General features: G+C 56.8%; 1 protein-coding gene across 5 annotated transcripts in view; it reads left to right on the top strand.

The window, feature by feature from the left end:
• LINGO1 (leucine rich repeat and Ig domain containing 1) overlaps window positions 1–26,828 on the top strand; it is a 195,226-nt gene that overhangs the window by 148,188 nt on the left and 20,210 nt on the right. The window contains exon 1 of one of the 5 annotated variants that reach the window (XM_034668011.1): window positions 1,539–1,663. The exons of 3 other annotated variants lie outside the window; for them this stretch is intronic. The gene's annotated coding sequence lies outside the window, so the exon portion shown is untranslated. Of the gene's footprint in view, window positions 1–1,538; window positions 1,664–6,266; window positions 6,290–26,828 lie in introns of those variants that run through there. One more of the 5 variants, XM_019805837.2, reaches the window with a different exon arrangement.

The raw sequence follows: 26,828 nt of genomic DNA, 5'->3' as shown, positions 1-26,828 counted from the left end.
TTGGTAGGAAGATAAGGAAAGAAGGTTGAGGGGCAGGAGGAGAATGAGGAAGCAGGAGAGAGACCTCTCACTCCTCCACAGCTCCATCCCAGCTCTCACTTGCCATAGAAGAGTCCAGTTGTTTGCACTGCAAACCATGTCAGGCATTTGCTTGAGGTCACCTTGGGAGGGCAGGGGAGGCTCTTCTTCATCCTGGTGCTCACAGTTCCCCCATGTGGTGCCTGGGAGGGTGGCATCCCAGGCTAGGCAACCTGCCCCTCCTGCCCCCCACTGCCCCCTGGTCTCTGAGCACCCTTTAGAAAGCCCTTTGGTGCTAAGGGTCATCACACAGACCCCCTGAGGAGTTGAAGGCAATGTGCTCCATGGTCTCTGAACCCCTCCAGGTCTCCTGTGGCTGAACAGCTGCCTGGCCTTCTGAGCATAGTATTGGCTCTGCTCCAGGCTGGACATGCCCCAGAGCCCATCTGTAAGTATGATTTAATGCGAGCCTCAAATAAACTCTACAAGGTGAGTAGAGCTGGGACAAGGATCCCCATTTTGCAGGTGGGAAGACCGAGGCTCAAAGAGAAATAACTGTGCTGAATCTTCCCAACCCAGAAGGATGGCCTCATGAACTCCTTCTGAAGTGAGGGGCGAGGAAGGCTTATTGCACCCTAACAGGGACACTTACCACTTCAAACAAACGAATGCGAGGCAGCAGTGGCATTTCAGGCCCCGTCCCTTTGCATCTCCAGCACGCTGTCTCCTGGACCCTCCGGGCACCCCCTGTCAGAGGAGGCTGTGCAGCTGCTTCTAGATTGGCCCCCTACCACTCCCCTCAGCCTCCCCCACCTGCCAGCGTTCAAGGTTAGGCTGCCTGGAAATTCAGTAATTGATCTGAAAGACTTCCACTGTTAATCTCCCAGCATGGCCTGCTTTTCCCATACAGCCAGCTGCCATGCCCCCGGCCCATCCCATGCAGCCTGTCCTGATGATGACTAGTCATGCATCCCTCCATGGGAATGTAGCTGGCCATTGCCCATTTCTCCCACCTCACACTCCTGAGGGCAGGGCCCTAGGGACTGTGAACTCAGAAGTAACACGGTTCTGAACTGACCTCAACCACCCATGCTGTGTGGTCTCAAGCAAACCACTTCCCTTCTCTGAGCCTCCGTGTCCATACCCAGGACATGGACCGAGGTCAGATGGCCTTGAGGATTCAGTGTGACAAAGTCTGGGAGCTGGCAGTGTGGCCACTGTGATGAGGGTTCCCATAAATCCCTCCTTGGGGGTTCTCAGGGTGGAGGAGCCCAGAGTAGGGCATGATTATACTTGCCTCTCAGCAAGTCAGGGAAGACTTCTCAGAGGAAGTGGCATTTGGGCTGGCCCTGGAAGGATGATCCACCTTTCCACATTTGAGGGTGGACAGTGGTGGATGGTTTTCTGGGGGAGGCAAGAAGGAGCTATCCACAGAGGCATGACCAGCCTGGGGCCTTAGAGTTTCTAACTTACAATTCTTCCTTGCTTGACCGTATCAAGTCCCTGCTTATACCCTACAGTGGTTCCCTGATGCCCTTGGCCTAAAGTCCCCACTCGCTTGGGAAGCTTCGGAGACCTGGCCTGTCGAGTCCCTGCCAGCTTCAGGCACCCAGGCCGCCACCCTTGCCCCAGGCCTCCAGCCTTGGTGAGTTTCTTTCTAATTCCGTACAGGTTGCTCCCTGATTTGACTCTGACCATGATAAAGCTTGACTCTGTGAGCAGATAACCACCCCCTGCTCCCTTCCAGGGCCCGGCAGGCCCTATGTGATCGGCCTCCAACTCCCCCAAGAACCTGCCCCCTCTCTCAGGGTCCCAGACCCTTGAGTCTGCGTGGGGCTCAAGTGTGCCCAACTTAAAGTAGCCACCAGGTGACATCCTGGTTTGCCTGGGACTAAGGCTTTTCCAGAAAACTTTTAATGCTGAGACCGGGACAGTCCCAGACACATCCGAGTAATTGGTCACCCTCATTTACCCCCAGTCCCTGCTACCAAGCCTGCCTGTTTTCTTTTTCTCACCAGTCTTCTGCTGGAAGATCAGCTTGTCCGGGTGCTTTTCCTCATTGATCAGCTGCCCCTGACACTAGCCTTGAGCTGCCAGAGAGCAGAGCAGGTCCTGCAGGTCTGATCGGCGCAAAACCCTTTGTGCCCAGAAGCATGCTGGTGCCAGGGTGTGCTCAGTTGGTTTGTTGAATAAATGAGCAAGGGGCGTGGACTTGGACCCAAGGAAGTCTCTTTTCTCTCTGGCCTGGGTTTCCTTTCTGTAGTGGGAGGGTGGGTTCTGGGTGTCTCAGGGAGGGCTCCAGGCCCAGGGCTCCCACGTGCAGCAGATGGGAGAAAGAGGGGCAGAGCCCAGCTCAGTGAGGGGCTGAGCTGCGCTGGGCCCCCGGGTCGGCAGAGCTGGTGGTGGCCAGGCAGCAGGTGGGGCAGCGGGCCTGGGAGAGAGCCGAGCGTCACATCCCTCACCTTCCTAGATGTCGCACCATCACCTGAGGGCCATTTCTGGGCTAGGCTGTTGGTCCAGACCCAGGGTTGGAGGTGTCCAGAGTGATGGTGCTGACTGCCAAGCCCCGCTCCCCCTCAGCCCTGGGAAACAGATGGCCTAAGCTTGGGCGGGCGGCAGAGATGGGGACTGGCATTTGTGTATGTGTGTGGTTTTTTAAAAATCTGACACATTTTTGTCACGTCTTGGTGCATCAGAACAGTAAAGGAGGCGGGAGTGTGAGAATGTTTTAACTCGCAACTTTGTAACAGCTCCAGTTTCTCCGGGCCTCCTCCCCCTCCCCCAGGCCCCCGCGGCGGAGCCTCAAAGCCCATCTGTTCCTGAATCCTTGCTCCCCCCCACCCACATCCATCCATCTATCCATCCGTCTATCCATCCATCCATCCTTCCTGTCAGCTGAGGGGGAGAGGGTATCAGAGGAAGCAGCTGGGGACTCCCGAGAGGACCCTGGGCAGGGAGGCCGGGGACCTGTTTTGGGGCCTAAGCTTGACCCCAGACTTGCTGTGTGACCTTGTGCGATTCCTGACCTTCTCTGGGCCTCCCCCCCCCATGTGTTCCTAAGGGGTCAGGTCCATCCCCTTTGGGGTTCCATGACTCTGACACTCATAGAGATATCTGGGGAGAGGGATTCGAAATGGGAGACTACTAGACGGATGAAGACAGAAGTTTGGGGTTCAGAGCATGCAGGGATAATGGCCCCAAGGTGGCAGAGAGAACCACACTCCTTACGCCAGACTCAGTATGTCCCAACCTCCACTCCTCTCAGGTTTGGGGCTTGGGTTCCTCACAACCTAATCCCCACTCCACCCAGCCCACCCAGGGTGGTGCTTCGAGGGTGACCCAGGGCTGGCCAAGGTCTGGAGCAGCTGCTCCAGGGAGAAGCTGGATGGAGGGAGGAGGAGCCAGGTAGTAGTACCAGGGACCTAGGTGTCTCTCCACTGCCCTGCTGTGCTTGTCTGTCCTGCAGGGCCCTGGAAAAGGAAGCAGGGTGGGTGCCAGGTCCTAGAAGATTTGCTTCTCAGCCGCCAGCCCTGCTGTCCCCAAGCCTGCCTGGCACTGGCTTCCATTTCATTAGTCATGTACATGCCAAGTGGCCTGGAAAAGCAGGAGTGCCCACGGCAGACTGGTCAGAGCTGCCCTGGGCACTGGGAACTGCCAGGAGTATGAAGGGGCAGTGCCCTGGGGTGGCTCCGTCATGGCAAGGGCCCGAGCCTCACGTCCTCACTCCGCAGCTCAGAGACCGGGGCTGCTGGTCACCTGTGCTGTCTGCGGCTTGCGGTGACGTGGGGCAGGTAGCTGGTGTGCTACTGCCAGGGGCAAAGAGAAGCTGCCCAGCTCCATCCTGTACCCTGCATCCCTCCACACCTAACACAGAGCTCCCAAAGTCCAGGGCATGTGTCAGGGAGCAAAGGCAGAGGGAGATGTCATTGCCTGTCCCGTGGTCCCTGTTCCCCTTCCCCCCATCAAAGGCTGTGCCAGATCACTGCTGACCACAGAAAGCCCCCCACCCCCACCCCCACCCCGGGTCAGGGCTCAGGCAGCTCCAGAATATTGCCCCCACCTCTCTGCTCCTTGGGGAGGGCCTGGGCCAGCTGGACAGCCAGCCCCCCCACCACAAGAGTCCCTGCAGGAGATGGGCCCTTTTGCTTAGGACGGTGGGCTCTGGCGAGGGCAGGCAGCAGCCAAGTAAACCAGCATCACCCCTTTGCGGCCCAGACCCCGGACCCCAGGGCCCAGCTGAGTCAGTGCCATTTGAAGCTCACCATATGGGCGCGGGGTGGGTGCAGGGGGAGGAGCTGGGGTTGCCATGAGAACCCGCACGCTGGCATTTCCTCTTTTGGGGAAGCTGAACCATACTTCGCAGGCGGTGTAGGCTTCTGAATCCCATTTCTCTGTGTTTTTTAGGAAGGGAAAAAGGGCAGGGGAAGGGGGTGGAAAAGACAAGGAGGGAGAGAGAGTGAGGCAGAGGGGAATGATGGGGGCTCTCTGGCGCTCGTGGGGGTTGATCGGGGACCTATGTTCCCCAGAGCTGAGCCCAGGGCCAAAGTGGGGGCCTGGCATCCCCTCTGACCCCTTGCCCAGGCCTTTGGTAAACCTTTTCCTTTCATTACACAACCCTGCGCCCTGCCGGAGTTTTCAAGCCAACTTGTTGGCCTCTTTCCAGATTCTTATCCTCATCTCTGTCCCCTGAGTGCCCACTCTGTGGGTAGCGACACTGGGGCAGAGGAGGTCAGAGGCAGGCGTCTGTTCTAACCTGAGAGCACCACAGCCTGCTCAGGCTTTAGTAGCTCGGCAGTGGGATTCCACACATGGAAGGCTGCCTGGAGAACAGCGAGTCATGCAAGGGTGGGGCCTGGGGGATGCAGGGAGCTGAAAGAAGAGGGCTGTTTCCACCCATCCATCTGGTAAGGGATGGGGGGTGGATATACTAAGAATACAGGCTCTGGGGGCAGACAGATCTGGGAGTGAATCTGGCCCCGTCTCTTCATACCTGTGGCACCCTCTGGCAAACGAGGCTCCTCAAGCCTCTGTTTCCTCGTTCTGTAAAATGGGGAGATAGCACCTACCTGCAGGTTTCCCGCGGCGCTCACCACCGTGGAGGGGAGACCACCCTGAGCACAGGTGTGCCGGGGGGAGCCAGCATGGCCCTGTTCCGGGGAGGCGGCATTGTAGAGACGCGCTGTCCAGACAGGGAAGAAGAGTGGGTGGTAACTTGGGGGCTGGGGGTCTAGGGGCAGAACCAGGCTCCAGGCAGGCCCAGGCCACGGGGCAGCACTAAAGCAGAACGGCCACCTCTGCTGAACTCCGGCTTTCCCCAGCTCCTCTGCCTGGAAGCTTTGCCGGCCATGGCTGGGGCAGCCAGCCTTCCTTCTTGGGAAGTCCCCTCCAGACCCTTGGAAAACGAGGCTACTGAGTGAGACTAGCACTGTGACTCCAGCCGGAACTTCCCGATGTGTGACCACGGGCAAGCCCCTACTCCCCGGATGGCCCTTTCCCGACTATAAATGGGGGTATAGACTGCTATGCTTCCCTCTTCCAGGGGCTGAGGAGGGCCCCAGGAGCTGAGGGGCAGACTCCCTTTAGGATTTGTATAGAGAAAACCGGAGGCAAGTCTGGCTTTATTCCCATTGTGGGGGGCAGGGGGGCTCAGGTGGGGGGCGGGGACACCTCAGCTCTGGGCCCTGCCCCCAGCGAAAATGGTGCCCAAGCGTCAAGCCCTCCTAGGCACCAAGGTCTTTCCATCGCGTGTCATTCTTCCGGTAACTCGGGAAGCAGCGTTATTCCCACCGACACCTGAGAACACTGAGGGTCAGGGAAGGAGAGTAACTTGCCCCAGGTTGCCCAGCTAGGGCAGCAGCACCGGGATGAGAGCCCCGGTTTGCCTAGCTCTGGAACCCTATCCATGGCCCCTCTAGGCCCCTGTCCTCCAGCCCTCCCAGACCAAGGCCCCAGTCTGGCCTCTCCAATGGGCCACTGTGTGGGGTTGCAGGGATACTGCACTCGGCAAAGACAGGAAAACCAGGAGGAGTGGACGCTAAGCAGCAGAGCCCAGTCCCCAGTGGCTGGAGTCTGACCACACCTAGCCAGCCAGGGCAGCCCCAGGCGCCCAGCTTAGGAAGAGCACAGTCTAGCAATCAAGCATCTTGAGACCAACTCTGAACTTCGCTGCTAATTCACTCTGGTTCCCCAGCAGGTTAACTGAACCCCTCTGAGCCTCCCTTTCCTCATCCAGAAAACAGAGAATGGAGTGGCATCGCATCCGTCAGACTAAGTAGGTTTTGCTGTAATAATAACCTAAAAAATCTCAGAGATTTAAAACGGCTTTGGTGCATTTTTTGCCCCGATGGCCACCGGGGCAGGGTCGGTCTGTTCTTCCTTGTCACTTTGGACCCCAGACTGCAGAGCTGCCACCTCTCAACCCAAATACTGTGGTAGCAAGAAGAGGCCTGGCCTCTTCTACACGGGTTCTTAAAGCTCTCTTACAAGTGATGCGGGTCACTTTCACCAACCATTCATTGGCCAAAGCAAGTCACGTGGCCATGCTCAACCTCCAGGGGGACGGGGAAGCACAGTCCCTTACCACCTGCCTGAGAGGAAGAAAACTGGGATCTCAGCAAACTTTCCTTCCTGGTGACCACAGGCCCCTGCCCCACAGGGATGCCATGAGCATACAGTGTGCTGAGGGGAATGGGGACCCTGGCACACAGAAGGCACCAAATAAATGTTCAGCTGTCTTCCCCATCACTCCCAGGTCCCAGGAGATCTATGCCCTGGTTTCTTTCCTGGCTGTCTCCCTGAATGGGTCTTAGAGCTGATGGATAGTCCCCACCTTGCTGTTGAAGACCTCAGCTTCTGGGACAGAGAAAGGTGGTACACGGCAAGGTGGCAGCAGAGCCAGGATGGGCAGACAGACTCCCTTACCCCCAGCTGAGCTCCCCCTCCCAGTGCTGCTTTTAACAAATAGAAAAAAAGCAGCAGATACCAGTAATACCTTGACTTTATTAAGGGCTTCCTAAGACCCAGATCAAATTACATCTCCTGCAATCGAACAGTAAATTCAATTCTGTTCAACAAATGTTCTGTTCTACACCAAGAGGGCCGGGGGTGGTCTAGGTGGCCCATCAGGCTGGGACCCCGCCTCTCACTCAACACCTTCCCTCATCCCTCTGGAAGATGCCATCCTCTCTGGCTGGAAACTGCAAGGCTGCCCTAGAGTCCAAGATGAACCCAAGATGAGTGAGCAAGGCCTGGGGAGGGGGAGAGAGTAAGGGACAGCGGGCAGGGACAGTGACTTAGGACTTGGGTCACTTGAGTCCACAGCCACACAAGGCTGTGTGTCCTTGGGCAAGTCCCTATCCCTCTTTGGCTTTCAGTCTCCCCCCACTAAGAGATTGGCCTAGGTCCTCATCTCCAACCCTAACATAAGGGTTCTGAGAGGTTCTTTATCAGCCACCGAATTTCCCCTTCCAAAAGTGAAGTGGCTAGTATGGGAGAGAGGGCCTTATCCATCTACTGTCCCTTGCTCTCCACTCAAGCCTGCCTGTCAGACCCCGCCCTCACCTGCAGCAGCTCATAGTCAGAGGAGACGGATGGGTGCCAGGCAAAGACCAGGTGGTGTGACGAGGCACCCTCCCTCCAAGGAGGTTCACTGGTCAGCAGCCATGGCACAAACCAGACAGGCTATAGGTTGAGCCCAATTTCCCATCTTTTGGTCCCACCATTGACCACCACTGAGCTGGAGAAATCTGGGAGGACTCCCTGGTGATGGAGGAATTGGAGCTAGACCCCGAACCACATAACTGGGCCAGGATGGGGAGCAGGTTGTGAGTGGAGAACAGCAGGGGCAATGGCTTGGAGGCATTGTGTGTGTCTGGAGTGGGTATGAGTGACAGACGTGACCTGGAGGATATACTGACGTGGGGAAATGTGATTTCCATGTTCTAGTAGCAACACACACACACACACACACACACACACACACACACACACATTTTTTCCAGCTGCAGCCTCAGGCAAGAGATGTTGGGATTGTTCAGGAGTACAGAAGAGCTGTCAGCCAGGATTTCCTAGTGTGGAGAAAAGATGTTGCTGGAAGGTCCAGGGAGGCTTCTGAGCCCCCTACCCCCAGGGACTGTGGGAAGGGACCTCTCTCCCCAGTGAATCAATAACAGCAAGAATAGTAGTAACTCTTTTTGGCACTTTACCATTAATGAAGCACTTTTGTATCTGTCGTCTTATTGCATACTCACAACGGCCCTGGGAGGGTGGCTCTGTCCCACTGATTTCCTGATTCACAGAGAAGGCAAGATTTGCCCAAAACCGGTGGGTCCGTGACATCCGCTCACACCGTCTGACTCCGCTGTGTATCCTGCTTGCTTTTCAGGAGCCCCGTGGCCTTCATCAAGGGGATGTCTCCTTGACAAATAGGTGGAACAGGGTTCCGGCCCGAATGGCAAGCGATGCTCTGTGGCTTCCCTTGACTTCTTGAGTTTGAGACGTTCCCCATGGCCACCCTTGCTCAGCCTTCAGTCCAGGCTCCCCGAGACCCAAAGACCCCATGCCCCCACATTCCTGCAGGGCATCTTTGCCCGAAAGTAAGAGTGTGGCGGTTCACTGGGGCAAGCGCCGGCCCAGCCGGCCCAGCCGTGGCCCTGCCCCCAGGCTGTAGCTCCTCTTGCTGGCAATGCTCGTCAGTCAGGGGCCTCGAGTCTGTGCTTGCTCTGTATCTGAGCTGCTGAGCTGTTGAGAAGTCGGCTTCAAGCGGGGAGACTAGCGCGGGCTCCGGGATCATTGCTCATTAAGTCAGAGCACGACTTAGAGAGATCTAAGCACCTAGGCACGATGTGGTCCTTTCTTGGTAGAAATTGACTGTTATCAGTCACTACTTGATACAAATTTGGGCTTTTATCATTTGGCCTTAAGAAGGAACTGTTAGCACATTTTCCAGATAGGGGTTGCCGGAAGCTCTGGGCGCCGCCTCCCTCCCCGCCCCCCCAGGATTGCTCTGGCTTCTAGGTCTAGCCACTCCCTCATTTGCATTTTTAGGTCAGTTTGGTTTCTTTTTTTTTTTTTTTAAGCTTTTTTTTTTTTAAGCTTTTTTTTTTTTTTAAGTAATTTCTACAGCCAACGTGGGGCTTGAACCCATGACCCCAAGATCAAGAGTCAAGCACGCTCTACCAACCGAGCCAGGCAGACTCTCTGGTGGGTTTGGATTCTTTAGCGGCTCAGCTCTTTGAATACCAGCCTGCAAATGATCAGAGAGAAGGTGTCTCCTTAGAGCTTCTGTGTAGCTTTCTAAACACTATTCATTCAGTCTTCTGTCATCCATTCATTTATTCAAAAGTCTGTCTCGAGTGTCAGCTACTAGGGCTACACAGTGAAAGAGGGGGTGAGCTCCCAGCTCTCTTTCCACAAATGGCGGACTCTGTTTCCCCCCCAGTTCAGTTTTCCATCAAAAGTGGCCTCCATGTGTGGACCCAGATGCATGAGTCGGCCATAGCTACTTTTTTCCAGGTGGTATTTTCTTTCTCCATGTTCCTCTCCTGCCTGACCCCTGCCTTTGAAGCCCCCCAGTGAGGCCAGATTCACTCTAGACTCAGCCTCTAAAATGTCTACTCGCACTCTGTTAACACAGACGCAGGGCAGTGTGGGAGCACGCACACCCCCCTACCGCTTGCCCCCTCCCAGTCCTCACCCAGCTGTCTGTGTGACCATGTGTGGCCTCTGCCCTCTGGGCCCACCCTGCGGGATTTGCTTGCTTCCTTCGACAACCCCCCAGCCCTTCCCCTCATCCCTTCACCACCCGAGACGTCTCCATGTTCAGTTGCGGCTGCCAGGCCCCACCTGGCCTGCCCCGCCGCCAGGCAACTCCAGTCTGTCCTCTCCCTGTCATGATGGCTTCCAGGGCAGGAGGAGCTGGTGACCCAGGACCAGACCCTGTGGGGCCTGCAGCGCGGACTGGCCCTGCTCCACCCAGACGGAGCTGCAGGGCTGGCCGCCCCCTGCCGGATGCCCAGGGTTGCTATGGCGACCCTCGCCGGTTTCCCTGCGTGGAGACCATGGGAAAATAACAGTGAAGACTCTTTTATTCTGTGTCCCACCTGGGAGTCATTTAAGCCTCCCGACTCCTTTTGACACGTAATAATTTTTTTTCACTTTCCAGATTATCCTGAAATCTCACTTCCTCCTCTTCCCCCTCACTTCTGTCCTCCGTGGCAGTCGCCGAGAGCCTCGGGTCTCCTGTCACATCCGTGCACATGCTGTGCCCATGCTTACATGCCATGTAGACATCAAATTGGCTTCCCTGTGATTGTCACTTGACAGCAAAGCCCCAGGGGCCAGGAGCTCTATACCCCTTGGCCTCAGGAATCAAGGTCAGGGTCAGGATCAGGCCAGGTCATTCTGTGATTAGAATTGCTATTTAATGTTCTCTCTGCAACAGCGATCAACATGGGGATAAAACCCAGCCTTGGAATGAGAATGGAGATAAACACAGGGTGAAGTCTTGGTTCTCCCACTTTCCAGTCAGCTGGAGTGGGGGGAGGGGTGTGCCTGGCAGAATGGCCAGGTGTGGTGTGGGTGGCATTCCAGCTCTCCTGGCCCAGGTGTGTGGCCTGGCGCTAGTGGCTACCTTTCTGTGAGCCTCAGTTTCCCCCCTCTATAAAACAGGGCCAGTGATGTGTCTGCTGCAGAAGTTCCTTGCATGTCAAGTGTCCAGCACAGTGCCTGGCACCCAGCAAGTGCTCCTTAAATGCTAGCTCTATGGCTAATGTTAATATTGTAATTATTATCGTGTCTGGGTGATCTTGGGGCTCGTCTCCTCACCTATAAAATGGGGTTAACGATGCTACCAGGGGCCCCAGCTGCCACCTGATACCCAAGTCCTCCCAGCTTCCCATCCCCTCTCCCCAACCGCTGTCCATTGGCCTTGTCTTTCCTCGATATCCTAGAACAGAGAAAGGGAGGGAAGAAGGAATTAAGGAAATAAATTGCTCGCTGTCCATCCATCAGTTAGCAATGGTGGTGTCAGTTTTCATAGAGAAGGGGAATCTGCAAAGTAGTCAAAAAAATATTTCCTCTGTGACTCCAGCAGCCCAGCTGTTCCCTTTCAGGAAAAGTGCTGAAGGCTGAAAATAAAATCAAGGAACAATGATAGGAAAACACAAGGAAAGAAGGGTGTGGTGCAGGGAGGAAGGGCAAAGCAGACAGGGAAGAGAAAGGCACGGGGCGTGGCAGCAGAGAGGATCCCCAGGTGTTACCAGCCCTGTCCTGGGCTTGCAGCATTCAGCAAGGCTGCCATTGACCCAGCGACTGCCCTGAGCCACCAGCTGCTGCTCGCCGGCCAGAACCCGCGTTCAGAGGCAGTGCTGATGAAAGAAGCCATCTGTGAGAGTTAACATTGGGTGCATTTGTGACTCTTCCTGGCTCAGTCTCAGGGCGGACAACAGGCCCCTGGGCCCTATAGGAGGCATCTCAGCAATGGGTTAAACACTGGCCTCGTGCTGGGGAGGGAGACCTTGGAGAGGAATTTCCGGGCTCCCACTTGGCCTCTGGCATAAACTGATGCTGACTCCATGCTGGACAACTGTGGTCACTCCATGGGCCTTGTATGGGCCCCACGCTGTCCAGCCTCTGCACCTTGTACCTTCTGTTCCTTCCTCCTAGAAGGTCTGTTCCCCTCTCTGCATGTCAGGACTTTACCACTCCTGTAAGACCGCCTGCTCTAGGGAGACCCCTGGCATTCCCACCCCCCAGGGTTCCTCTCTTCTCCCTTCCTGCTCTGATGACTACTCACCTTATGTCAGACCCTCTTATAAGCTGGGCCTGCCTCTCCGCTGACCTGTGCTATGGCAGATGGACCAGATCCCTTTCAGCTCTGGCTTTCTAGTGCCTTCTGTCAGGGGCAGGACAGCCTGGGAACCATAGCAGGGCCTGGTCTGAGAGCCTCCAGGGGCCTTGGGTTTTCCTCAGGCCATTCGTCCATCCCTAGACTCCCACCAGGGAAACGGCCTCTTGGCATCAGTATCAGCACCTATAAAATAGACGGTTAGACTCTAAGTTCTAAGCCCCCTGCCATACACCCAACCAGCTGGGGCCCTCCCTGCACCTTCACACTCTTCGGCTAGAACGTACCCAGGGTGCCAGTCCCAGCCTTGCCACTGACTTCTCTGTGACCCTGGGTGAGTCACTGTGCCTCTCTGCACCTCTGTTCCCTCACCTGTGAAATGGGACACTAACAGAGCTTTGTTCGTTTTGCTATTGAGAGTAGGGAACAAGTTCCTGCCTAGACTATAGGAGGGCCCTGGTGCCTGGTACACAGTAAATGCTTAGGACGTGTTAGGCATTTTTATTCTTCTCCAGGGTCTATGGCTCCCTTCAGGGCCAAGTTTAGAGGAACACACCCTCCCTGGCCAGTCAGCTAATCCCAGGCCAGGCACTTAATGCTGTCAAGGTCCCCACCCTTCTTGGGGGGGATTCTGGGGACAGAGCTGCCTCAGAGGCCCGATGGAGGAAATCTTTCCTGCTGGAACTTCAGGCTGGTGGAAGGAGATGGGAGAGTAATCGTGGTAGGCTCAGCATGGAGGGATGTCCGGGCCAGGGTCTGGCCCTCAAATCCTGCCCCGAAGGTGGGTTTATACTCAAGCGCATCTGCTCCCAGGGGAGAGGGCTGGCTGGCTTCCCATCTGGCTCTCCTGGTGGTGGTTCCTGCCCTGCTCCACCTGCTTATAGATTTGTGACCTAAATTTGGGGCACAAACAGGAAGGAAGGAGAGCTCAGCCCTCTTGAGGAATCGTGAGCTACGGCCCATTCCCCTCACCCTTCTCCTCCTTCCCCGTCCACGCCCCCGACTCCGCTTTCTTGGTTGCCATGACAGCAGGGCACTGGGGACAGAACCAGAGTGTGCCAGCATGTGTGCCCAGGGTGGGTGGCGCCTCTGTCTCACTCCCAGGTCCTCCTGCAAGCTGATGTGGGGGTGGGGTGGGGGCTGTGTATTTGGGTGGAGTCCCTTCAGGACCGCAGGCCTGGGCCCCACACACTTCCCTGACACACGCAGGAGCAGTGTGTCTTTACTGACTATGGGGGCCATAGATGTGTTTGCCCCTGCTGCAGCTGGGGGTCTGCCCTATCACACCCTCAGCAGGCTCATGCAGAAGGCCCTTCACCACCCTCTCATGCTGCTGGCCCCTGCATGAAGCAGGCCAGCCAGGCAGTGCTGTCCAATTTACAGATGGGGAAAGGGAGGCCTGCTCATGCCCTGGCTCCTTCACAGGCTCCCCTCGCGGCAGTAGAGGCATTAGAGGGGCATTTGGGATCTTAGTTTCCTGAGCTAGCTCTCCTTCGCACCTGAGTAAGGCTGGCAAGGTTCACTACAAGGGGAGAATTATCAGCAAAGTGTTTAACTTTGCTTCTCTTTATTCTTAGTTCCCAGGGCTGACCTCTGGCTGCAGGAAAGGCCACCAGCCTTTCTAAAGTAGGTCCGGAGCCAGCTTTCTAGTGGGACCAGTAAGACATGCGATGGCACGAAGTGAGTGCTGGCACGCAGCCACAGGCTTACCAAGGCAGCAGCCCCGCAAGTGTGAGGGGCCAAACTGCCTGGGGATGGGGGGGCCAACATAGTGGGCCTGAATTTGTTCATGACGCTCTCCATACTTCAAATATTACTGGCGTTTCTCTTTAGCCATGATGTGTGCAGCGACACGCCTCCCTGCCCCCAGCCTCCAGCATGTTCACTAAATGTGAAAATACTCCTGCCAGTTCAAGAGTGGAGAGAGAGCTGGGCACTGGTGGTAGTAAGGTGCGCCCTTCCGCCTACTGCTTGGGCTGATGACAGAACAAGCTGGTGAGAGGGAGCCAACCTCAGGGTCAGCCCTCCATCCACCCCGTCCTACCCACCCCATTGTGCACCCCGGGGACCCTCTCTGGCCCCGGGTTCCTGGGCTGTGATATATGAAGTCTTTGCAAGCTGGCCGGCCAGGGGGCTCCTTTCTTCCAGATGCCTCAGCCCCCTGATTTGGGGAGTTGGCGGGTGGTCTTCTCCTCCTGCTCTCTTTGTGGCGGGGCTAGAGCTCCCTGACAAGTGAGTTCTGGGGAGGTGTGCCTGGGGGAGGAGTGTTTGGATATGCAGAGGGAGGTCAAGCAGTCTGTGAGTCACTGGAAATTTCCTGAGGGCACACCGGGCCTCTGTCCCCACTTGTCTGAGGAGCCAGGTATTTATGGCTGGTTTTCACGCCCCAGCAGGTGGTGTGAACACACTGCCTGAATGTCTGTGTTTTGGTTTGAGAGTGTGGGGGCTCTCCCATTGTCTGCCTTCCAGATCTCTCCACCTCGGGCTGCCATCCTGAGCCTCATGTCACTTACCCCAGGGAGAGGACTCCACCAGAGGGCCCTCCATCTGACCCCAAACCTCTAGGACTGTCACCAGGGTCGGACCTCGCTGCTGGTTCCGGCTTCAATAGGGTGAGTCATCTCACCTTTCCGAGCCTCAGTTTTATCATCTGTGAGATGGGCACAGCAGCTCCCCCTGCACATGTTGCTGGAGGGACTGAGGGAGGCAGTGCCGTGCCCATCAGCTGCAGGAATGGCCCGTGAGAAGCGGCCCGGGCTCAGCCTGCTCCCGGCTCAGCCCTGCTCTGGAACCCATTTCCTGTCATCTCAGGGCACATGTGCTGGCTTCTCTCTTGCCCTCCTGCTGTCATTCACACCTCCACTAATGTCAACCTCATTTCCCAGGAACAGAAATGCCACAAGCGGATGGGCCCAGAAGGAGCAGATAGGGGCTCAGCCCTGTCCTCGGGACCCCAGGAACTAGGGTACCCCTCACCAACCTGACCCCTGGGCTCCTAGAACAGCATGGGCTGAGAAGGGATAGAGAGGGAGGGCACTGCCCACATACAGACCCCAGTTGCTGCCCCAGCACAGCTGGGAGCCCCGAATGAGGCCCTGGGTTTTCCGTCTGGACTGATGGGCCTTGGAGAATGGAGGGAGACACAGAAGAGTCCTGCTCAGGATACCAAACCCTGACACACACAGCCGAGCGATACATCGTGTTTAACCGCGAGGCACACGGCACACATCTCCAGCACAACACAGTGATATTTCAACAGCAACCACAAAAATCGGATACACACACGAAGCCGACACCACTGTTCCTGCTAGACTCATGAGCACGACGGCTTGCCTCTAGAGGGCTAAGCGTATTTGAGGCCCAAGTCCCAGGGCTCTGAATGGATTATCGCAGTAATCCTCATCATGCTTTGGAGCAGGTGAAGGGGCTTGCCCAAGTCCTCTACCCAGAGGAGTCCATATTCCTGAAGATTCTCCCATGTATCACACTCACTCATTTCCCTGTTTGCAGATATCATTCCCCCACCCAGCCCCATACTAGAGGGAGATGAAGTGGGGGGGCAAAAACCTGGGTGTCCTGCCTGGGGGTGGCACCAGGCTCTCAGGAAGGACATCCCTGCCTTCCACGTCCCTGCCTAAGATTTTCCCTCAGCCTACTGCCTCTGGGCCAGCACTGTGGCTCCTCACGGGGTGCACACCCTAGACCATGGAGCTTGGGAAGCCACCTTCAGTACTTCCCCTCCCTGCCCCCTGTGCTATGACTGGCAGGGTGGCACGCCCAAGAATGGCAGGAAAGACAGTGCAGGCCACGTAGCCTGAAGAGGCCCTGAAGAAGCCCTGGGGACCTGAGGCTCCTGGGCTTTCCTCCCTGTGTACCCCCTTCCACATGCCTCCGTGGGCCTCTCACCCCTCTGTGTAACCTGACCACTGCTGACAGTTCCAGCAGTCCTTATCAAGATGTGACCCAGACAAGGGAGGACATAGGGCCCTTCCTGCCTTTGAGGTTGTCCAACCCCCAGGATCGTGGTTCTCCCCCGAACCCCTGGAAAGCCCTGCTCTCCCACCTGGTCCAGCACAGGCAGCCTTCCTGAGCCCCATTCTTTCTCAGCTTCCAGCACCATCCAGGGGGCCTGGTCAGGACCACCTGTTACCTGTCCAGGGGTCTAGCTTGCCTTCTCTCCCCTGACCCTCTGAGTGAAGGAAAGTAAGCCTGAGAGATGGAGGGAGAGACAGAGACAGAGACAGAGACAGGAAGGGGTAGACCCTCAAGGGTCAGAAGGGCGAATGCTGAATTCTGGGGGCCATGAGGGCCCTGACCTGACCTGACCTGACCACTGCATCCCCAAAAGTACACGTCCTGCTCAGGTCTTTGTAGCAGCTGGTGGCCTTATCCCTGCACCATCTGTATGCCCCCCCCCATATACCCGCAGCCATTCAGTTTGGTGCAGTCTTAGAAACCCGACAGACATGTTCCAGCTCCCCCACATATGACTATGTAATCCTGGGCAAACGATGTCCCCTCTCGGGGGAAGGGTGTATCCTCAGGACTCCATTGAGCACCCAGTCCCAAGAGCCGCCTTCTGAGAGGCCTCCAGCCCTCTCTGCCCAGGCCATGTGGCTGCTACTACAGGCACCCGCCCCCGCTGCCCCCTACCCCACTGGGCAGGTGATGGGCAGGCAGGTGCCAAGGGCAGGGAATTCTTTGGGCAGGAAGAGAGCTCCTGGGAATGCCACACCACAGTGGCTGTCAGAGTACTTGTCCCAGTTGTCACAACATGACGCTGAGCATGGAGCGTGAGAATCTCCCCACCTCCTCCTGGGACGGAGTCCAGCTGATGTGGGGAGAGGCAGGAGGCCGAGGCTCCAGGCTCCAGCACTGACTTGCGTGGCCTCTGGAAGCTAGGATGTCTCTCCATCCATGTGCAAAACAGGCTGCTGTGGGACAGACCAAGGCTGCACAAGATAAGATAAGGGGCGCAGAGGAGAGGCCCAGCCCAAAGTGTAGCTAATAAGAACTTTCAGGATTCCCTTCTTTCCTCTGGAAGAAGGAAACCGCTTCCAGAACTAAGGTACTAGCAGGGGATAGTTCTAGAGAGCTTTGGCCACCCAAAGCCCAGGTGACATGCTCAGCCTTGCTCCCTGTGTGGCTTCCAGCAGGTTATGGGTGAACTGGCTGCCTCTTTAGGGCCAGGTTGGGGAAGGGGTGCCTTCTTAGGCCTGGACTGCCACTGCTTGCCTTGTGTAGCCCTCGGCAGAGCTGAGCACACCAGGGGCGCCCAAGTGCCCAATCAGGCTGCCTGGTTCCACTTCCCTGAAGAAAGTATCCCAGAGACCCTCAGCCTGAGAGGCGGTGGGGCGCCAAGTTCTTCATCACTGAGGACCCAAAATGCCAGCGTTCCCATCCACCTCCTATCCCTGCCCATGCCCAGTGAGGCCTCTCTCTGTTGGCAGCTCTATCTCCGGAGCCCTGCCTCCGTCTTCCCCCTCTGCTCCCTGGGGGGTGGGGATGCCCCGTGTGTGGTGCAGCTTGGGGTGGGCCAAGCCCTGGCAGCTGGACATCTTCCCCCTCCTCAGCTTCCCCCCCGCCCCGCACTAATGTCCTGGACGCGGGCCTTAATGGAGCGGAAAGAGAGCCTAGCAGAGGGAAGCCTCATTAGGCCTGATCTAATTAGGAGCTCCTGTGAGATTGGGGGGACTAGGGAGTGCCCTATGCACCAGGAATAACGCACACAGACTCTCTGGGGACCCTCCTCCTCATCTCCCAGGTAGGCACGACGGTCCCCAGGTGGCATGAATCGAGAGCAGCTCCAAGAGGGTAGGTGACTTGCTCAAGGTCACAAGCAGCGAGCGGCTTCCCTGGGATGTGCACCATGTGTAGCTGGGCCCCGCACCCGGTTCTCCACAACATCAGCCTCAGCACATCAGGCCGGGCGGGCCCTCAGAGCTCTTTGGGCTCCCGCAGCACCCTCCGCGCAGGCTCGTCCGGTGACCGTGTGCACACCGCAGTGAGGGAGAGCTGGGGGATCTGGCTCTGGCTCTTCCTGTCAGTGGACCGCCTCAGTACAGCCTGACTGCACAGTGGGCCTGGGGGGAGGGGGCAGAAAGCTGGGCCAGCCAACCTCTCAGGCCCTCTCCACACCCACCCTCCTCCGTCTCCCTCTGCAAGCAGGCAGGGTGTTTGGGAGCCCATGCGATGCCTGGCGGCCAGCTGCCCCTTTGTTAGTCTTAGCTAACAAGCTGTTTATGGGTGCGACATGACACCTGCTTTCTTTTTTATAACTTCCATAATTTATGGGCATATTAGTGGCCAGGCGGCCGCCCTGGGTCCCAGCCAGACTGGACGGGGCGATGCAGCCGGGTGCCTCTGCCGATGTTTACTCTCTCCCACCATCAATTATTAAGGAGCTAGCCTTCATTTTTGCACATAATTACATGCACCGTGATGGTTTGAACTCCCCTGCTCTTAGTCCCTCTGGAACAGGGCCCAGCCTGCCTAACAGGGCTGCGCTCGCCCTGGGGTCCAGCTGGCTGGAGGATGCGGCAGGCAAACCCCCTACCTGGCAGACAGATTGTGGCAGCCTCAGCGCCACGCCCCCTCATGGGGCAGCTGGAAACACCCGCGCCAGTGCTGGCCTTCCCGAGGGCCAGCTGTCGTCCCGACCGGCCCGGGGTCAGGACCCTGCACCTGCCATTCTCTCTGCTCGGACACCATCCCCCACCCTCCATACAGCTGGTGGCCTCCTGCTTAGTCTCTGGATTTCAGCTCAGCCACCACCACCTCCCAGTGACCCATCCTGACCCCTGTGTGGGCATCTTCCCACGCTCTCCTTGTCTCTCCCTGCATCATGCTACATGAGGTCTTGCATGCTAGACCTTGGGCTCTTTGGGGCACAGAGAGAGTTGTATCGAATGTTTGCTGGTGAAGGAGTGAATGGATGGGTAGATGGAAGCTTCCCCTGCTTCCCTCCCCACCAGTGAGCCCACCGAAGCACCTGCCCCTTCCCCTCCGGGAAACCTGTCTTGGTTGCTCTCCCCACATACCTCCTTCTCCTTGAGACTCCCCCAGATCCTCCTTGGCTGGGTTGGAATCCCCCAAAGGGCAGCAAAGCCTGGGTGCTCCATCTCTGCCCCCAACACCAAACAGAGGGCAGGTCAGGATGGAGGGAGGGCTGATTGTGACAATCTCAGCTCTGCTGTGTGACCTGGGGAAGCTGCTGGTCATTTCGTCATTGGCCGTATTGGACATGGAAGGGGGCACGTGGAGGTGATAACCACCCCTACTTTGCTGGGTGGCACTGAGGCTTACATGACATGTTTTATAAAAGCACTGAATGCAAGGCCAAGCGTGTCATAGGTGCTCAGACAATCTTGCTTAACCTCAACCATTGTCTGTCTGGGAAGTGAGTCGATGAGTTGAACTCAATTGTGTTGAATTGAATCCTCTTATTCACACCTTCTCTTGTCCATACCTCCTTGTGTGGCCCCAGGCTTGGCTCATGGGAGCCCTGCAAATATTCCAGATTGATGAAACAAGACTCTCAGCATCTCAGTCCACACCTAGGAAGGGGGAAGAAGACCAGTCTCTCCCATACTACAGAAGAATAGACTGAGGCCAGGGAGGTAATGTGGTGTCCCCAAGGTGGTGGCAGAGTGAGGAACCAAGCCCTGGCCTCCCACTGGACTCGAAGGCCTGGGAAGTTCTCCCTGGAGACCCTGTGCCTCAAAGTCCTCCTGTATAAGAGGAGATAGTAATAGAATAGACCCATGGGACTGTCGAGAGGGTAAAACGTGTTGCTTAGAACCACGGAGCCTGCTCGCGGTGAGCTGCGCAGTGCGGGGTTCGGGATAGGCCCGCCTCTACCACTTCTCCTTCCTCTCTTTCCAGAGGGAGCACTCCCTGGAATCGCTACTGGTCATTCTTACATGTGTTTTTAGACTTTGCCTATATATGTAGGTATCCATACAACTTATAAGGTTGGGGGCTTGCTTTTAAACCTTATATAGGTGGTACCATCTTGTACATATCTTTGGTTTTTTTCCTTGACCTTGTGTTTGTGAGATCGCCCACGCTGGTATGCTGAGCACCAGTGTGTCCGTCTTCAGGGCTATGTAGTATTCCACTGTATGATTCTGCACCGTTCTGTTCATGGTTTCTCCTAGTGATGGGCATGTAGGGTGTTTCCAGGTCCTCACTAGAACAAACGTTTTGAACACTTGTGAACATTCCTGTACTTGTCTTCCATGAATGTTCCTCCAAGGGATATATTACAGGGTGCACATCTTTTCAACTTTACTTGATAACTGCCAAGTTGCTATGCCATTTCTCACCCTGACCAGCAGCAGGCACTTTGCCTGCATTGTCTCAATGCCCCCAGGCACCCTGGGAGAAAGAAATTTTTTGCCCATCTCATGCATGGAGTATGTGTGAATTAGTTTTCTATGGCTGCATGACAAATCACCCCGAAACTTAGTGGCTTAAAACAACAAATGTGTATTATCTTACAGGTTCTGTGCGTCAGGAATCCAGGTGAGGCTCAGCTGGGGGCCTCTGGCTCCAGGTCTCTCACAAGGCTGCAGTTAAAGTGTTAGCCAAAGTGTCAGTCATCTCAAGGCTCGAACTGGGCAGGGTCTTTGCCCACGTTTGCTCGTGTGGGTATTGGCAGGTCTCAGGGCCTCGCAGGTTGCTGGTTAGACATCCGTTCCCTTCCGTATGGGCTTCTCAACAGGGCAGCTAATAATATGGCATCCGTTATGTGTCATAGCGAATAAGCAAGTGATGGAGAGAGGGCACCCAAGATGAAAGCTAGTCTCTTTGTAACCTAATCTCAGATGGGATAGCCTATCAGATTCTCTTCATTAGAAGTGATTCCATCAGTTCAGCCCACACTGAAGGGGAGGAGATTACATGCAGTAGGGGAGATGCCAGAAGGTAGGGACCATTGGGAGTCATCTTAGGGAGCTGCCTATCACAGGGCAACTGAGGCTCAGAGAGGGGAAGTGACTTTCCCAGGGTCACACAGCAGTTAGAGATAGAGCCAGAACTGGAACTCAGGACTGCTTGGCTCTAAGGCTAGATACCTTCTGAGCCGCTACCCGCTGCCTTTGACTTAATAACAGGTTCCGACTTAAGTTAATAAACAAGACTGCTGCACAACGGAACTCAAGACAAGCGCTTAATGAATGGATTCGCTAATAGTGCTGCCTGTTTGCACACATTAGCTCAAGTGCCCCCTGACATGATCCGTGGGGACAGCCAAGCCCAGGCTCTCAGGAGAAGCTGCTTTGCCAAGCCTGGAGCCCAGATTCCCAAAGAGCCAGGGAGTGGTCCCTTTTTACAAACTGCTGTTTTTATTAGCTTTTTTGGTTTTTGCTCTCGATTTAATCATTTGGGTATTTTTGTGGTTTTGGGGGGGTCATTTTTGTTTTGAGTGGCATGCACACTTCCTTGTGTTTTAAGGAGAGCTAACTGCAAGGTCAGAAACATCAGGAGGGATTTTGGGGTGGGCAGGGCTGACAAGCCCCTTCACTGACCCCACACAAATTTCCTGCTTCTCAGCTCTTACGGGTGCAGCAACCCGGCACCCAACCCAGCAGGGCTGTGTGGCCAGGTTGAGTAAGGGCCAGTCCCCAGGCCTTATCTCTGCAGGGCTCCTGCCTTGGGTCCTCCAGGAGCCTTTTGGTTTCCCCCAATTCTCAGTGTGATTCCAAGTAGTGGAGGCTGCTGCCTACATTGCTGCTAGATAAGAGAATGTCACGGATGCTGGAACATTTCCAGTGGAGGCGTGGGTGACCAAGGCCCCAAGATAAGGGGAGATGAGAGTTGAGGATTCAAGTGTCCCCATCCCCATGCCCTGCGCCCCCCTTCTCCAGGGGGAACTCACCAGTCCTTCCTGATTAGTGGATTTCAGTTGAGTTTAATTTGCACATATCAGCCCCTCTGGAATCAGGGCTCTGGGCTCTCTGCAGAAACTGGAGGAGACACAAGATCAATCCCTGCCTTCAGGGTGTTCCTGATTCTCAGAGGACGAAGAACGTGGTCGAAGCTTCTCCTAGTGGGAATGCTGAAAGGAACCTTAGAGTCAACCCCTGTCTTTACAGAGGAGGGGCTGGGGGGCCAGGGAACAGAGAACATTTATCAAGCACCTACCGTGTGCCTATATTTATCAAGCACCTACTGTGTGCCAGGCCCAGCATCAAGTACTGGGTGTGTATTAAATCAGAAGATCCTCACACCATCCCCCTGAAATGGGCTCTGCTGATACTCTATCTTCCAAAGAAGGAAGCTGAGGTCCAGAGAGGTGCCCGAGGGTACAGAGGAGAAGACTGAGGTGCTCAGAGTAGGCTTCTGGAAGGAGGGGGCCACACAGAGCCCTGAACTGAAAGGGAAGAAGGGGAAAGGTGGGAGAAAATGGGTTGAGAGTCTGAGAAAGCTGTCAGTGACAAGACATGCCTGAGGTGGGGGGCTGCCAGGGAACAGGATACCCCAAGGAAGTGGTGATGGCTTTCTGCACCACTGCCCTTGGAGCCTTGGCCTCAGCCTTGGCCACAGTGGGTGTCCTTCCATGTTGATCAGCACATCTCCACATGTGCTATGTGCACAGGCCCTTTGCGCTGAGCCCCTCTGCCCTTCCCCGGGCTGGCTGCCCCATGCAGGATGTGGAGGCCACGAGCTGGGGTGCACCCGGATGAGCGTCTTTTCCTTTGCAGGTTCCTGGGCCTGACCCTCTGTAACATGCCTCACTGGGACCCTGGCATCCCTGAGTCCCTTCCGGCTTGAGGAGGGGCTTCCGAGGGGGCAACAAGGTCCTAACCCTGGCCATGGCTCCAGGTCCACCTCCTGGAGGGATTTCTCTGCCAGCCCTTTCAGATGCCCCCCATCTCCCGCCCCCCTCCACAGCTGCACCAGTGTAGGGCCCTGACCTATGGATTTTCTGCCGCGTCCTAATCCACTTCACTCCAGCCTGAGTCCTTCTGACTTCATTATACCCGCAGCCTGAGCAACCCCAGCATAGAGGGCTGCCACAGCCAGAGGTGGGTATGGGGCTTCTGCTGCTCCTGGAGGCTACAGTGCCCCCAGCTCCTGGGCTTCCGCCTTCTAGGAACTCAGAATCCTTGAGGAGCTCCCTCTTGAGGCCGCATCCCATTCACCCCTCTATCTAGGGCCACAGAGACACCGCCTCCCCACCCCTACCAACCTCTCATTGCCTCGCTGGGGCAGCTTTCACCAGGGAGGGGCGGCGGCCCCTCAGGGTCACACAGCAAGTTACTAAGAGCGCTCAGAATCACATTTGTGGTATAAATTGGGACATGGAATCCACTAGCTCCACAGGGACCTCCTGCTGGATCCTGGCTCCAACCTGCCCCCCAACCCAGCTCCATGCCCCAAGCTGCCTGCCTAGCCCCCACCCACCTCCCCGGCCCCTGGTCTCTGTTTTTCTTGCTAATTAGAGGTCTCAGCAATGACTCCACTATCCCAGCCATTTTAGAGCTGTCATTAATTTCAAGTGGCTTCGGAAATAATCATCATCGTAAAACCCCGCGGGCTGCTGGGCTGCAAACGGGTAGCACCAGCATAGGGCACGCATACAGGCAGGCCTGGGTGTGCCACCATTCCTTCCTGGGCCCTGGGGGACCGGCCCCTCTTCCTGCATCCTCAGCTGCCCAGAGTGGGGGTAGCGCAGCACTTGGGCTGTGACATCAGACACACACTGAGCTTCAAAGTCCAGCTCTGCTTCTTACATAGTGAACTTGGGCAAGATACCAGCCCTCCCCAGAGCCTCAGGTTTTCAACTGTACAGTAGGGACAGCAATACCAGTCTTGAAGTGAAAAGTATGTGAAGTGTAGCTCAGAGCCTGGCTTACAGTAGAGGCTGAGTAACGGTTCGAGGGCCCCGTCCCCTCCTCCAGAGTCCCCTGGCAGACCCGCTCCAGTTTCTCTGCTTTGCTGTTCCCACTCAGCCACTGCAGGCTGGCTGCTGCTTCTGGCCATCAGCTCCTGCTTTATTGGGACTTGCTGAGTTTTCACCCTGAAGACAGGATCTGCTATGTGCCCACCCGTGAGACAGGTAGGTTGAGGCCTGCTTTTGGGAGCTCCTAGTCTGAGGACAGAGAGAGAGGAGACTGGGGCCTTGCTTCTAAGGCCATTTTAGTTTGGGGAGGGGAGACAGGAATAGAAGAAAATGGTCTTAGTTTGGTCTTGAAGCACAGGTGGAAACCAGGCAGAGGGCACACCAAGCAGGTGGACCAGCAAGGACTAAGGCTTGAGATTGTGGGTGAACATTCTTCGGCTGTAGCTGCCACGTACAGTCCTCTGGTTCTGTCAGTTAAGCCTTGGGCCAGGCCACTCCGATGTTTCACATTCTCCACGGACCTGGGGTCCCTGAGAGGGCTCTGCTGGGGACCGCCCCACACAGGAGCTGAGAGATGCCTGTTCCACAGCTCATGCAGAGACATCCGACGGGGTGAGGACCCAGTGACGGGCCTCCCCACCCTTTTATGGGGTCTTTGAGTGACAAGGCCAGCAGCCTGCACTCTCACCAGGCCTAGGCTGGATCCTCAAAAAGGCCTTTTCTCCCAGTTCTTCCCCCAAATCCTCCCCCACCCTGTTGTTTCCATTGGTGAAGTAAGATAGGGAGTCATTTCTTTTGGAGAGACAGGCAAGGTGGAATGGCCTGGATACTGTGTATAATGGAGAAATAAGGCTGCGGGGCAGTTCCTCCCAGACACCGCTCGGCTCTTTGGTCATCCCTGCTGCCTCAAGGTGCGGAGGGATAACTGTGGGCTCAGAAGGCCCCACCCCCCGACGCCGACTTCCTAAGCCAGCATCTGGGGTTTGGGGGTGGGGGCAGTGGGCTCTCCCCCATTTCTCCTCCGAGATCACTGAGGCTGGGAGCAGGTGAGTCGGGGGCGGAGATGCCGTGGCCGCGCTCTGCCTGCGTCAGTCGCCGCACCAGGAATAGCCCCCGCCCCCGCCCCCGCCCCCCAGCGGGTCTGCGCGCCCGCCGGGCGCCTGGCGGAGCCTTTACGCAGGAGCTAGAGAGCGTCTATTCCTGTCGGGCTGGTGGGAGGAGGCGGCGCGGGAGGGCGGGAGCTCACGGGTAACTCACCAGCAGCCGGGGTGGGGGAGCTGGGGAGTCTGGGAAGGGGGTCCAGGCAGCAGAGAGTTGAGGAACCAGGGAACCGCCTGCGCTGGGCTCTTGAAAGGGACGAGGACACCTGTGCCGCCTCCCCTCTTCCCCGCCCACCTGTAAGTCCCTCTGCCAAGCCTGCCCCCTACTGGTTTACTCAGCCCTGGAAGGCGATTCAAATTCCCATTCCAGGCTTTCCTCGCCCTGTGACCGCGGGCAAGTCCTGTAATCTCCCAGAGCCTGGGGTTCCTTCTCCGTCAAGGGGGAACAACAGCGCCTCCTCAGAGGTTTGTTGGAGGATGAACGGAGAGTGCACAGCACGGCATCCGCATCTGCTAGGAGGGGCTCCAGCTAGGCCTAGGATAAGGATGGTCGCAGGGGACGGTTTTCCAGGCAGGGCTGCCCAGACCAGTGGCGTGGCAGTGAGACTGAGAAGTGCCCGGAATCTGTTTAGCTGGAACAGAAGTCTGTGCAACTCTTTGGGCTGTGCGTGTGAGGCTGAACAGTGGAGACGGGAGATGGGGGGCAGGGGAGACTGGTAGCCCCACCACGCCAGTCAGGTATCTGCAACGAATGTCAGGCAGGCTCTGTTGGGGGAGGGGGGCACTGGGAGTCGGATCGCGGGGTTTGCCTCAGAGACTGAGAGGCCTTGGGCCAGTCTTCTCTTCTCCAGCCTCAGCTTCCTTCTCTGCCTGAAAGAACCCCTACCCCTGTGCGCTCACGGTGTCAGGGGCGCTAATGTGCTATGCTAATGTAATACACTCCCAATAGTGAAGGGTCGAATGTGGCAGGTGGTGTCAGCATTGATGGTTATTGTAATCAAACTTAGTGTTAAAGGGCATCTGGCTTCGAGGAGATGGAAGGGACATAGAAGAAAGTGAGATCCTAAGGGTGGTAGTCCACTCTGCAGACTGCTAAGACACTCGGGCCAGCTGATCCTCTGTGTCTGCTGATCAAGGAGGATCTGAGGAGAGGTCTGAGGAGAGGTCCCATTCTCTAGGCGCACCTAAGTCTGTGGCCCTAGCCCAGGACCCTCTGTATCGCTGGGATCAAAGTGAGGGACAGCCTTGGCCAGACTGAGGCTCTGCACTGCCCTCTGCTGGTAGTGGGTGCCGTGCCCGTGGCCAGAGCTCGCCGTAGCGGCCTGCTGCCCTCTGCTGGACAGGAAGCCCGGTTGGGCGGGGACCCGGGCTGCAAAGGGCGGGGCAAGACCCCGCTTTGGGGTAAAGCCGAGGAGCTGGCGCGCCTTCTCGGTCCCCCCGGAGCTTCCCTCTCTACCTGCCTGGACCCAAGGCCGCCAGGGTGAGGTACCTACAGAGATTCACGGACATTTGGAGAAGAGGAGCAGGGCAGAGGCTCTGGGCCTGACCCTTCCCACGCCGTCCTCCAAACAACCCTTGCTGGGTGGGGAGCCTTGCCCGTTCACGTGCGTGTGTCCGTCCACACGGCAGTGTGCAGTGACCCTGGTTAACACGTGTGAACACATCCACATGCTCACATGCACACGCGTGTGGCCACACAAGAGGGTGCTTGCACACTCAGGAAGGACCGTAGCCCGCACTCCCCCGGGTCGGGCTGGCCCGGGATTCTCCGGGAGCCCGGGCTCGGAGGGGCGCGGCCGGTGCAGGGCTGCGCACTCGGACGCCGGCTCAGGCGCGAGCCTGGCGCGCCCCTCGCCTGCTTTCCCCTCTGCCAGTTTCGCTGCCCCATCGGTGTAGGGCAGTGGTTGGGGCGCTTCTCGCTCTCCGCCCCCTCCGCTGAAAGAGGACGAGCCCCCGGCCCACCTCCCCCCTCCATAGTTTTGCGGCCGCGCCTTCTCCTCCCCCGCCCTGCTCCCGC

Source organism: Ailuropoda melanoleuca, chromosome 9 (assembly GCF_002007445.2).
Source record: "Ailuropoda melanoleuca isolate Jingjing chromosome 9, ASM200744v2, whole genome shotgun sequence".
Classification (NCBI taxonomy): Eukaryota; Metazoa; Chordata; class Mammalia; order Carnivora; family Ursidae; genus Ailuropoda; species Ailuropoda melanoleuca.
This window is presented reverse-complemented; position numbering and strand designations above follow the sequence as displayed.